We start from the raw sequence: 14,751 nt of genomic DNA, 5'->3' as shown, positions 1-14,751 counted from the left end.
CTCTATTTTTCACTCCAAGTAGAAAGAAAATTACTCTTCATATGGAACAATTTCGCAGTGAGAAATAAGCAATGGATAAAAAATGCTTTTCACTTCCCAAAACTATGTGTTGCAGTGAAAGGTCATTCAAACTGAGTTTTAAAATGTTAATGCGTCAAAGAATTTAGGGCCCAATGATGTAAATTCTTATTCATTCTAGCAATCCCATCTGCTTTCTCAAGTGAATACAGATTAGCAGGGCATGGGATTTTACGTGTAGATTGAGAAGGAGGCTTTTAATTCCTGAAAATGAGAACTCCCATAAAGGAACTCATATTTTTTTACCAGCATTATGCAGGCACAATTTTTATCTTTCCTTTCCTAACATGGTCAGGTGTGTGATTTTGTAAAGATCTGGAGAGAAACTTTTTTCTTTCTGAAGATTTTGCCACTCAAAATGTAAATACTACTTGATTTCATATGGCACTTAGCATTTTCTAGGTATTCATTTTTATACAATAATGAGTCAGATTGTGGCAGGGTAATGTCTGGGTTAGAGCAGGTATTATGCATTAAATTACAGATTACATGTATTCTTGGATAATACAGACTTTTTTTCCCCCTTTTTTAACTTTATTACAATCCATCTGAAATCCATTTGAAACCTGCTTTGGAATCCTTTATTTCCCTCAACTCATCAGCTACAGAACTTTATCATATATTTCATAAAAAGATTAACTTTCCTCAGAGTCCTTTTCCTTTCCATCTTAATACTACAAAAACCTTAATTATGGGACTTAAACCTCAATTCCTTTTTGCTTCGAGTGTGATGATTATACTAGTAATGAATGATGACTGTTTACTAATACAGCATTTCAGTACTACCTTCCACTGAGAGATATCACTCACACATTTTAAGGCCAATATTACAGTTGTTATAGGGAATAAATGCAAAAAGGGGTTTTCAGGAGCTAAATTGTGCAAAAAAAACCCCTAAATCAAAAGCCCAAATCCCAACAACACAGAAACAGGGTTCAGACCATTTTATTTACAGTTCTTTGCTTTGAGTTAAAATGCTTTCATATGCTTTTAAATACATATATGTACACTCATTATTATCTTCCTAGTTCCACCTGCTCTGACATATTAAAAAGTAAGAAGAGAAAGATTCTGCATGTGATCTTTAGTCTAAAAATGAATATGTGAACCCTTCACCCTATACAGAACACATTCTGGTTTTGGTTTGGGATGACCTAATTCTTTTTTGCTTTGATTTTCATTTCATGGGCTAAGACTCAAGTTTCTAATGACACTACTTCCTTAATCTACTTATCAAGGTTATAAGAAGACTTGAAAATACATATTGGTCATTAAAAAACCAGGAGTATAGAAGTTCACTATGCTTTTCAGGATCTTATGTAGTTCCAAGTAATGCATCAAAAGGATTTTTATATATTTATCTAAAATTAAGACACATTTAAGATTCACTTAAAGTATGTTTTGATTCTAGAATTTATACCCAGGCAAGCCATCCCCTGTGCCAACACGGACATGCACTGGGTTTATCTGAAATGCCTATGGGTGTGACTACTCAATTCTTTGGCCTTGAAAGTGTTGGATAACTGAAAGCAGCCTGGAAAAATAACAGGGCTCCTAACTGGAATTGATATTGATATTAAAAGATGGAACAGTCTAGGAGAGGAAAATTCTTGGCATGAAAAATCTCAGGACAGCAACAAAAATTCCCAGATGAAGCTGCAAAAATTTCCACAAGAATTTTCAAACCATAGCATGAGGTTTTTCTCATTGACATATTCTTTGAAATAATCATAATTTGCAAATTTCTTTTGAACAGAATATTTAATGAACATATATAAATATCAAGATGACTTCTTTAGTAAGTCTGCAACAACAAAAATTTCAACCTATGTCCTAAACAAAGACCAAGCCACATTATTTGTACTGTAGAAAGCAATCTACTGTGGGGAATAGCAACATCCACCCGCATTGTCCAGTGCCCACACAAGGAGCCGCTAAGGAATTCATTCCAGTTTTCAAACATTCTTTGATTTATTGACAATTTAATCCTAAAATAAATTTCCTCATACTTTCTCCAGGCTACAGAGAGCTTTGTTTGCAATTATTTATTCTCTTACAATATGGCCATGGTCATTTCTCTTGGTCTGTTGTTTCTGTCTGTGATTCCTCATAATGGTTTCATGCCATTAGAAGAAATTCTACCTCTGGCAAGAATGGTGAGGAACTTACAAATGACTGTTCTTTGATCCATAATGTCTGCAAGCAAAAAGTGCTGGTCAAATGCATCATTCATAGTCTACATGCCAATATAAAAACTGAACAGAGGAATAGAATAGATTTATAGTTATAAAGGAAAATGTAACAAAATTTTCAACACAGATTACCAACCTGTAAGTAACAGAATTAACTATCTGAAAAGGCCCTTCAGTGCAGGCATTATAAGTAACTCCTGACATTAACAGGATTGTGATTGAAATAATTCCTACTTTCCTCAATCTGATACTGCTTACGTTTTACCTATCTATATTTTTTTCTGACTATTAAAGTGTTCTTATATCCCTGATTAATTGTTAATTTACAGGTCAAGTATATCAAATTAACTGCAAACCATCTGGCCAAAAATCACACCTGCCATTCTGTTATTTCTTTGATGATTCCAGGATGTGAATGTTTTCCCTATGGGTCCATAAACATTTTTTACATCAGTTTCTTTGCACTCTTACCATCTAATTTATCATTCTGGCTGCAGAAGTTATATCCATTAATTAGGACTCAGATTCATCCCACAGTAGCAGCAAAGTGTCCATGCATATTCAGTCATCCCAAATATTCTAAGCACAAATGTTTCCTTTGACCACACTGTTTATAGCATGAATTAAACTCAGTTCACAATGTGTTCATGATTTCTAGAAAGTAATTCTAGGAGGGATGTAGGCCTAGTTTGGTTTTGAAACAATTGCCTAATCAATTGTAGTTGCATAAAGCAACGCACAGCTCATATCAAGTATTTTTATAGCAGTACTATGAAGACATATGCACATATCATGCAGTGAGTGGTGTGTCAGCAAGAAATAGCCTACTGGTCCCTTGAGAAGCCTAAGTTACTAAGCCATGGGAGAAGAAAAAGACAATAAAACAGGACTAGTGCTGAACATACAGAGAGAGGTAAGCATGGGAGCTTTAAAGTGTTTTGTATAACATGATACTCAGCAATGTTTTCACAGTGAAGAGGGAAGGAAGGAAGTTAGAGGATGTCTGTTTAGGCAAAATGGATGGAATGAAAGGACGTGTAACAAAAGCCAAGGCAAAATGAGATATGAAGTAGGTTTTGAGAGGCTCAGAGAGGAATTTGGCATTCATCTGCTATTGTCCTTCAGTAGGAGATAGTTGTCTTTTTTTTAATGCTCTCTTTTTTATTACACTGAAAGTATCCTCACCTTGTCTAGGGTTTCTGGATAAGTTACATACATACATACATACATCTGGGTTTCTGTATATATTCTCTTTTTCACCCCAGAAATGTTGTCCACATAAAAAGTGGGCTTTGGCCACTTGTCTGGAATTTCCAGATGTCCAGCAGCCCTGATGAAGGAGTAGCTTTGGCCAGGCTCCAGACATCTGGAAATCCCAAATGGAAAGACACTGCACACGCAGAAATGAATAGTACAAAAGTTTTGGAGTTTAACGTGTCCTGGATGCACTGAACTCACTGCACAATGTTGTCTGGCACATGCATTTCGTTTATGTTTAAGAAATGCAAAGAGATATGAAAGCACTACTTCTGTATTATTGAAGTGTGGTAGAGATTTTATGGAGGTAATTCTGGAAGTATACAAGCATTTCAGGTAATATGTGGGCCTCTACCGAGCAAGAAAAAGCATAAATAAATCTGTCAGTGCTGTAATTCACTGTAATACTCCAAGTTAGAATGAACTGGATTTCTAAAGCATGGATGAGGAACGAGGACCAGTATCTTGCTTTGATTAGAGGACTAGCTGCAGCTGAAGGACTTGTTGTTACTTCTACTAAAATAAAAAGAAAAGATAATATTTTCTGTAAGTGCTGGACTGGTTTTCAGTGATGAAGAAGGAAGATAGGTGAGGTGAGGAAGACCATACCTTTGCTCATTATTGCCCTGAGCATCTGTATTCACCAATACTCTCAATATATCACACAGAAACTGCAGTATTTTCAACCAATAAAAAGTGAAACATTTGAAAAGTGTTGACTTATTTGGTCAAGGTGAAGAGTGGGAAGGATGGGGAAGGTGAAAGCACAAAGAGGGCAATCATCTGTCAGCACCTGGCATCTGCAAACCAGGGACATTTGACACCAAGAAGAGGAAAGTTGGAGAATCTAATGGTAAGGCCCACCCCCAGAGAACGGATAAAAAGAGCAGAGAGCAGGTTATTTGCAGGCGGCAGAAGGAAGCTGTGGGAAAGACAAGAAATCACTCAGTGGACGAGACAGAAACAACACTGAGCCAAGCAGGGGAGTGCATGTTCTCAAGGCTCTAAAATGTTCTTGGCAGGCCTGGAACAAGCCACCTGTTTCCTTTTTAATTTCTCTCTCTCTTTTTTTTTTTTTTTTTAAGTTGCCTTCCTATCTAACATTGTTGGGGTTTGTCAGCATAGGGACTTATCCACACTGCTTATTTTCAGTATACAACTTGCAGAACATATCATTCCTGGGCGGTTCCTTGCAGAAACAGCTACACATATATATGTATATTTTTATTGTAGCCTAGTTTGTTTTTGAAATACCCAACTTGCTAACCTAGGAATAGACATAAGGGATATCTGGAACTTGGTTTTTAAAGTGCTATTTACCTATCAGGGAGGCTAACTGGACTTTTCTCTTAAGATTGTTTCAGTTCAGAGGCAGTCAGGACATGGTGCAGAGGTAAATACAGGCAGAAGATCTCTCATGTGCCATTAGATAATTAGAAATGCAATTGTAATTTTGTTCCTTGGCTCCTTGTAGAAATGTTCAGTGAAGCATGATGTAGAAATTCATGGAAGTTTTTAGAAGATTCAATCTCAGATGTGAGAATTGCAAAGGAGAGTAAACTAAAAAATGACAACAAAACCCAAATTAAGAGAAAATATTACTTGCTTTTGACCACAACCTCCTTTGGCTTCCTCCATAGACTTATTTCATATGTATACTTTTCCAGACCAGTTCACAAGAGGATAATGGCTTTCCACTTCTCAAGCTTTTCATTTAATAAACGTTTGGGGTGCCAGAAATGCCTTCCAAGCAGAAAGAAGAACTTATAGAAAAACCATGGTTTTGAGATTGTGCCTCATGTCAGGAAAAGGCAGAATTGCCATATAAATAGTGGCTTGACCTTGACCACAAGGAGCCCCTGAATGCAAAACCAGTTTTACCTGCTCTGTGGTTTTAGGACATTTCCCTGAATCCTTTCATTTGCTCTGGCCTCAGTTGTGGAGTATAAACTGGTGTGAGAACCTGAGGGCTCCAGCCCGTGAAGCGTCCATTTTATTTTCTGTTATGGCTTGTTTATGTTCTGGCCCAGAGCACAGGCTCTGGACAAGAAAAACGTTCATTGCCTTGCTAAGGAGACATGGCAGAACAAGAGGGAAAAACATGGAGGGGCCAGGCCCGGCAAGCCCCATGGCATGGAAGGCTGGAAACCAGCTGCCTCGAGTGACACAGCCCTCCAGCACTGCCCAAATCCCCCCAGGAGCCCCAGCACCAGCTCAAGCAATGGGAGATGCTCATGGTTCCCTCAGCGGTGCTGCAAGGACCAAGCTAGACAGTATCAAGCTGGGGAGAGGGCCTGTCCCCTCCTGCCCTGGGGACGGCTGTCCCCGGGCCCCTTCCCATGCGCAGCTCAGGCACAGTCCCAACCTCCTCTGCGCACGGGCTCGGGAAGAGTCAGATGGCCAGAGCCCACCTGCCTGCTGGCCAGGCTGCTGCTTGCTGTGGATGTTTTAATTTAAAGGCAGATATGTACTCATTTGTATCTGCCAGTACAGCCAGTCCCTGCGTGTAGTTAAGAGCATGGTCAAGCTTTGCTGTAAACAGTGCAATAAAATAGCACAGCTGTTTGACTCAAAACAATCTGTTTACTTGCCCACATGTGACTGTGGAAAGGTTACAGGAAATTAAAACATCTAAAAGTAGAGTGTCAAGGAAGAAAATAATTTAAATGTGCCACGTGAGCCAGTGCTGGCCATTGCCATCACCTCTGAACCACACAGGGCTCTTCCTGCTTCCATCTCGCCACCCTCACTGCTGAGCTGCTCTCAAAGGGACGGCTTGGCATCGAAATCAGCTTATCTCCTTTCCCCTCTTTTGGTGAGAGCAGCAGAAACAGTCCTGGAGCCTGCCAGTCTGTGCCTGCCACGCTGTGCCTCCCTACCACCAAAGCCATCCTGCTTGAAGGTGAAGGGCCCGTGTCACCCTGCAGGCATCTGCTGTGCTTTGGGCTCTCATGGGAAGGTTAGCTGAGTCCTGTGATTGCAGGACAGAGCCAAGCCTGTCTTATTTACCACTGCAACTCTTCAAGAAACCAAGTCGCTATGAATTCTCAGCAAATCTATACCCTTCCGTCATTTTGCATTGTAGGCAAAAGTGGTGCTGGCATGTGCTGGTGTTTGTGGGTCTCTTCTCTGGTTAGAGGCACACCTCCTGGGAGACATTCAGGCACGTGGTGCCTCCAGGTTAGATTCAGTGGTTTTAATCCAGAGAGTAGCGCCTGCCTCCAGGACCCTGGCACAGGCTGTGGAGGAGCTCTGCAGGGGGGACAATCTTCCAGCACAAAGTAAGGAAGATGCAAGACACTCCTAATGTAGCCTGGGAGCTTGGCAAGGATGGGGCAAGAGAGCATGTTTGAAGAGGGATATGGCACCTTTGCTGAGGGGACTTCAAACAGTGCTGCTGACCTTAGACAATCAGTGAATTTCCAGCTTTAATTCTCAGACCTATCTGGGCTTCTCAGGCCAAGCTTCATTTCTCAGGCTTTTTCTAGATGATACCATTTATTCATGTAACAGAACGTCCCCAAATTGGAAGAGTACGAAGGTAGTTTAAAGGCTGTTGTACCTCCTGGGGTGTGAGCTCTGAGTTTCATCTCCAATGGTAGGTTTCTCCTCTCATATTTTACAAGCCAGGCAATGTGTTCTCTGAACTCAATTTCCTTACTGACTGTACCTTTTTTCTGGGTGAAGTCTGATGCAAAAAGTGATCAAATAAGAAGATACCACAATTTTTGTGAAAACTTTCACACTTTGTAGGTAGGACTGGAAATTGGAAAAACACCCACCTTGTGGAAAATATTTTGTAAACAGACTTTCACCATAAATACTCAGCACATCCACCACCCTTCTGAAAAATAACAAAAGCCCTAGTAGTGCCTTTCTTTTCTTTCCTTTTATTTTAATCATGTCTGGTTCTTCCCCAGCTCATTAGCAGTACAGTCCTGGTGTGCCCTGTATGAATACTTGTCATAAGAATAATCTGAGAAATCCTTGCAAGGGGAAGCTTGCAATGTTATCACTGTAAGAGTAACAAAAACTAGGACAACCTCCTTGATCCACTGATGGAGGAAGACAGAGAAAAAGATGCTAAAAGGGTGATATTTTAAACATTGATTTCGGGGATATATGATCCACACTAGAATGGCAGCTCTCTCTATCAGCTATAGAGGACCTTAGAAAATACACAAATGAAAATGTTGGCCTTTGATCTAACAAAAGTCTAGATGAGAAACACATTGTTTCTTAATTTTCCCTCTTTTCCCCTGACTAAAGTTGAACTACACTTGAATTGCTTTCTAAACTGCCTTTTTTTTCTTGATTTTGTCTTCACCAATTTCTCCTCAAACGGCTTTCTTCTGTTCTCTACCTTTATGGTTTATTTAACTGTTCAGCTGTTTTCAGGAGTTGCCTTAGTACCCAACTCTGCACAGGCCAGGCGTAACCTTGGAGGCAAGGAAAATGTTTCCACGTTTTTAAACTTGTAGAATCATTTTGAAATTCAGCCTGGTGCTTCTGTTACTATAATAACTAATTTTCTGTTAAATATCCAAGATGCACATGATGCTCTTTAGAGACCCATACATTTTACTTGCATTGCATAAAACTTCTAATAATACTGCTAAGATATTACTGTGATGTGAACCATATAAGACGGAGACTGATTTACAAATGAGTAAATTGAGGTATGAGGTACAGATGAGAAAGCTGAGGAGTTAAGTGACATCACACTCCTATGAGACAGCATTCTAATAATCTGTAAACAGCCCCAATACTATGTTATAATCATGTGTAACTTAAGCTTTTGCTTCAGTAGAACTATTCACATGCTTACAGTAAGCAACATGCACAAGTGTATTCAGGCCGAGGACCACGGGGGGGGGGAGGAGGAGGGAGAAGTGGACATCCTAATAATTAATGCAGGAGAAAGACAATTTCAGCAAACAAGAGCAGTGTTTTTTAACTGCAGGATACAAGTCACTTAGATTGCACAGAGGACAGACTGAACCTCAGGTAATTTTCATTCAATTAAACAGTGGAAGGAGAGTAGCAAGGCCATATAAATACACGACATAATCAACCATGGTAAACTAGGCTAAGCACAGAGACAGCACACACTGTGCTGTGACTATCAGACCCTGTCCAAAGCAAAACATAGGTCAGTCCTCATTAACACTTAGGAAAAAAAAACAGGGTCAGTCGCAATCAGAGTAAAGGCAAGAGGTGGATCAGGATGACCTTGTCTCTGTCTGAGACAGTGGTCTTCCCCCCTGATACCTGAAAGAGATGAATCTACATGGCAGGAGGGAGCAGCAGCAGACATGCCTCGGCAGTGGTATCAGGGGACAACTTTGGCAGCTGACCCAAATTGCATTCAAAGCAAAAGCATCTGAGTTCCTTCATGCAGACACTGCGCTGCCAGGAACAGCAGCACATGGCTCCCTACGAATTCCTCTGCTCTGGTTTTGCACATCTAGGGCAGACAATGTTAGCCCTTACCTGTAAGTCCAATGGATCACGACTCATGAGGAAAGGGACAAAGGTGCTAATGTGGCACAGGGCAGTGAAACAACACTTCATGCACAAATTGTCTTTCAGTGTTAAAACTGCATTATTCTAGTTCTGAGAGAATATTAGAAAAAGACAAGAAAAGGTCAACATTTCTTAAGGTAACACTATTTTAAGTGAACTTCACTTTGGAGTCCTGAAGTATTCTACAAATACTGATGAATTCAACTCTTGCATGGTAGTTCTGTCAAGTCAGTACTATTCTCATTTTACTTATGAGACAACAAAGTTAGTGGGACTTGGGGAGCACTATTTTTTTGCCATTCTCAGGGCTGCCTTTGAGATTTTCAGTGGATATTGAAAGTTTTTCTGTAAACACAAATGCACTGTCAGTCACTGAATTCTGGCACTTGAAACTTATTTTTAATACAGCAGGTAACTAAATCAACAAAGGCATATGGAGGACTATTTTTGTTGAAAAGAACATTTTAGAATGGATGTAATTTGCATGTGGTTCCATATAAAGGAAGGTGAAATTTGTTTCAGAAGGGAAATTTTAGAAGATAAAATATGTTGTTACTTGTGTGCTTGCCCCAGACTCTTTAAAACCCAGATAAAAGGCAAGGGTCTGATGAAAACATACATATTAGTGGGGAAAAAATATAGAAATAATAAAGTCATGCTGGTCAGCATGTCGGACAGATGCTGGTCAGCATGACCAACAGTGACCTGAGCACACTTTTCACCCAAATACTGAATCCCTAACTCTTGTGAATTGTGCACTTGACTTGGGACTCTGCACATAAAGAAGTGTGGAAGTCTGGCTGGAAGCACATTATGCCTTTTTTTCCCGTTTAGAAGAATTAGAGAGTCTATCTTGTCAGGAAAGAATCCAAACACTACAGCAATCATCCCCTGAAAGCTTCAGATGCCAATCTTGTTTTCATTAACAGTATGTCTGTGATATGGGGATTCAACCAAAATGAGTGTGATGATTTCATGTTAATGGGTATTTAAGTAAAAGGTAAGACATTAATCAAAGATTAGAGAAATGTATGCTAAATTATTGTGATATATGTATAACTGAAAAGTGTTGAAAGGGAAAGAGATTTCTTCCCTGGAAGAACAAAAATTAAAACCTAGAACAAGACAGGTTCAAGGTAAAATATGTCTGAAGATGCTCTGAATGACTGCTTTTATTTTCTTTCTCTGTATTTTTTCTTCTTCCTGTGGGAAATAAGCAATTTGTCTGGAACAAGTATTTGGAATCCATAATTTCATGCTATAAATGGAGGATCCAAAGGAAAGTTGGTCAGTCAGGGTAGCCTTGGTAGCTGCTAGGGCTACCAGCTTAGAAGAACTAGTTTTAAGTTTTCTTTAATAAGGCCCCAAATTTGCAAATGTGGCTGTGATGGACAGTAACATTGAAACCTGACTTAACATTCAGGTCATATATAAGCTTTTTTTAGGAGCCGTGTATAAAGAAATCAGCTGAGGCAATGTGAAAGAGTAATTTTGGACATATTCTGTAGTGCCTTCGGCTCTTTCTGTACTGGGAGAGATCTGACTTAAATTATTCCTCTGTGGATTGAAGTCCTTTTGCTGGGAGGGAGATGAGTGGCAGCCATGGCCCCATGTCCCGCTGATCCCTGAGGAGCGGCGCAGGATACTGAGGGTTGTAAAAAGAAAAAACACCAAAGCAAAACAGAACAGCTTGAAACTTGTTCTCTCCTGTGTAAAACAAAGATTGTCTTTGGATCACAGAGCTGTAAAAATAGTTTCAACCTACTTCTGCTTTTCTCAGCTCTCTGGTCTTATGACACAGCTTATTTGGCCCCAGAGTTAAGTCGCTCTGGAAAGGAAAAGCTCTTGCCTGAAAGCTCCCCATAGGCCGGAGATATGCTGGGCCTCAAGCAGAGGGATGAGCCGGCAAGCAGAGGGATGAGGTGGTTGGATGTGAAGCAAAAGCCCTTCTTTTGCAGCCAGCCTGTGCCCCCCAGCACCAGCAATTAGAGCCCCCTCCCTTTTCTGAACGGATGTTTTCCATGAAAACCCACCATTCATCGCTAGTTTTCTGTCAGGTCTCCTTCCCAACAAACTTGTTACCTGAGTAGAAACCCCGTGGAAACCAACTAGTCACCTGTGTGTCTGCATGTGGTGACCGGCTGACTCTGAAGCCATCTTAGGAAGTTCATGGCAGGTGGAAAATTAAGGCCTTACTTCCACCTTTGGGAAATATCCTAAAAAAACCAAGATTCGGTGTCACTGCTGAGCACATGGCGTATTTTTCAATGCTTTCTAAATTTCATTGCTAAATTCATGAATCCACTTCAGGCAAATTAATGGTTGCTATTTTGTTTACCAGGCTTGAAAGGACTGAGAGCCTGCAGTGACACACTGGATTATGTTGATCTCATTAGCATTTCATTAGTCCTCTACTTCTTCTCATTAAAATCTCAACCTCATGTAATTTCTCTGCCTCTCTCTGCAGATAAGAAGGCTCAGATGCAGAGTTAATGGAGGCAGGCTTTTTCCCTGTTTCCAAGGTACGCTTGCTACAGGCACTTGCTGAGCCCTGTCAAGCTGATATTTTTAATAATACACTATGTTCTTATTAGTGCTCATGCCTGTGAATCACATTGAGCTGAAAGAAATTTCCAGCAGTTGTAGGCTCCTTGCACAGCTTGGTGTAACTTCCCTAGCAATGGGGATCTAATGTGACATAGCTTTGTGCAAAATGTATGCCTCAAAATTCTTCCCTGACCTTTTGAAACTTTTGTGTCTCTTGGGGTGACAACTATAGGGCTGCACTGGCTCTCGAGGGTCCCATCCTGCTCGTGTATGTCAAGGGGAGGTTTGCCCTCCAATTCAGCTAGCAGGCACTGCCTACCAGATGACAACAGCTCCTCTTCTGATTTCTGGAAGGATACAAGAATCCCCCACTCTCCTGATGTCCTCCACATCCACAAGCAAGATATTAAAATGTGAAACGTCAGACTATTCAGTGAGGCAGTACAGTTTGTCTGCTGGCTATTGTAAAGTGAACAATAACTACAGTCCCCCCTTAAAAAAAGACAATTCAATGAAGAGAAGAATAACTTTTCCCTGGAAAGGGAAGAGGCACGATGAGGAAAGCAGTATTTTTGTCTTCTGTATAACGCTGTCCGAATATCTGGAAGTTCCAGGCAAAAATTATAAAAGTGAGAATAATTTAGATTCCTTTTGCAGCAATGAATAACATCTGCTAAAACTGGATTTGGGGGGAAAAATTAAAAGGACTTTACTGGACCTGGTTAGGATAGAGTTAATTTTCTTCATAGAAGGTCATGTGGTGCTGTGCTTTAGATTTTTGACCAAAACAGAACTGATAACACATTAACGTTCTAGGTTTTGCTGAACAGTGTTTGCACAGCATCAAGGCCCCCTCTGTTACTCACTCTGCCCCCCAGTGAGTAGATTGAGGGGTGCACGATAGGCTGGGAGGGAACACAGCCAGCCAAAATAACGAAAGAGATGAACTAACCAAAGAGATATTCCATACCATATGATCTCATGCTCAGCAATAAAAGAGAAAAGAGGAGGTTTTAGGGGTGTTAGTCATCTTTTGCTCGGGAACTGGCTGAGCATTGGTCTACCCACGGGAGGTGGTGAGTGATTGCCTCTGCATCACTTGTTTTGTTTTCTTCCCTCTTCTTCCACTTATCCTTCACTTATTAAACTTTTGTTTTCTTGCTTTTATTCTTCTTTTCCTTTTTCCCCCATCCTACTGAGGGAGGGGGAAATGAGCAAGTGGCTGTGTGGGGGTTAGCTGCCCACCGAGTTTAACCCACAACAAGGTCTTAAAAATGCTTAGCAGATTTTCTTCTTTTGGTAAACATTTCTTATGGCTTATAAGCCTGCCTGCCATCTTTGCTGATTTTTCTGTAAGAAAGGATACTGGACTATTTTCTAAGCATTGTAATAAATTGCAGTCTGGTTGGTACTGAACAATAGGTTTCATGGAGAAAGATGGCTTCAGACTTGTTCTTTGGATAAGAACCTATAGATCATTATCTAACGTATTCCCATACCAGGAATAATTTGTGGAGTTAGAAGAATATAATTTTGTGTGAAACCTCTCAGAGGTATACGCTTTTAAGGAGCCAGTTACAAATGACCAGTGAATACTTGATTACAGGCTATTTTTCTTACCTCTTATTTTGATGGCCACATGTGTGCAGCCTCCACACTGGGTCTTTCAAAGGTGAACTCTCTGGAATAGAAACTGTTTATATCTAGTGAGGACAGATTTTGGTACCAAAAGTTCCTGATCTTTAATAGGTCTTTAAAGTGCTTGCACAATAACATTAACAAAAAAAAAAAAAAAAATAAAGCTCCCATGGTTATCATTGTAAATAATAATAAAAAAGTAGTTATTTACATTACTCAGTAGGGAGTCGTATCATAAACATGTACACGTTTAAAAGACAGGAAATTGTAAGAGAATAATGACTTAACATCACATGATTAAACATCTCTCTGCACTTATGTTTGTTTTCTTTGGTCTGCTACAAATGAGTTAGAGAGATGTGAAATACAGAAAAATCAGAATTGGTTCAAGCTGTTACCATTTAGAAAGTGGTAAACATAATTTCTCTAAGTTTCTGGTGGTTTTTCTATCAATCTTTATAAGAAGGTCATTTTCCCCCAAGTAGGTAATACTTTAATTCACAGACTGCCACTGATTTGATATTTCAGTATAAATAAATGGATTTGCACTTAAAGGCAGAAATGAAAATACCCACATGACAGCATCTGACAAAGGAATATGAAAAGCCATAAACATTACAAAATTTTATTGCTGACTGTGGTAATTGAAGCATAGTTGGAAATTTTTTATATAAATATTTTTATGTATGTATGTGTACATATATACATACAAAATACGAGCCCTTTCTGGACTCCTAATTATACAAAAGCATTCCAGTGCCCTTGAATGCAACAGTGTAGTCACTGATAAACTGATGTTCTCTGGAGCCAACCATACTGCTATTTCTTTTGTTAAAAAATAGTTTGTCAAATTAATGCCAGCTGATTTTTAATTCCATAACATTTACAACATTAATAACCATTATGGCTCTATCTATTTGTTGGATGAGACAATCAAAACCCTTCTCATACAAGATGATAGTCCCTTACATGGAGTTCTCTCATCTGCTCCCATCACTGCCTAGTCCCAAACCCACTGAGGTAATTGAAAAGAATTCTTTTAACTTCAGTGGGATTCAAAACAAGCCTTGAGCAAGTAATCATCTGCAAATGGTTCATCATCTGACCCACAAAATTTGTTTAGTATTCAGCTTAATGGAGTATTTAATTAAAAAGCACCATTAAGTTGCAAAATAAGGAATATTTATTGTTAACTGGCTGGATTTCATCTGAAAAAATGCAAAATCAAGATTTGAAAAGTATTGTCTCTTCTGGTTGATAACTAAACTTAAAGATAATTTTCTTCCTTGATTTATGCCAAAAATGTCGTAAGCCTCATCAGACAGTCCAGAAATACTCATCGACATAAATCTTTTAATGTGGTATAATTTTCATGACAGTCTTCAACAATCTATTGCCGTGCTTTGACTAAAGATCTCGCATGCTAGGAAAAAAATGAAATATGATGTTTGAACACCTTCCATTTAGTGTTGCAAGGGTTATAAATTAGTTCTCCCATCTACAGCGAGCTCAA

Source organism: Haliaeetus albicilla, chromosome 7 (genome assembly GCF_947461875.1).
Source record: "Haliaeetus albicilla chromosome 7, bHalAlb1.1, whole genome shotgun sequence".
Lineage (NCBI taxonomy): Eukaryota > Metazoa > Chordata > Aves > Accipitriformes > Accipitridae > Haliaeetus > Haliaeetus albicilla.
Note: the sequence above shows the minus strand (reverse complement) of the source record.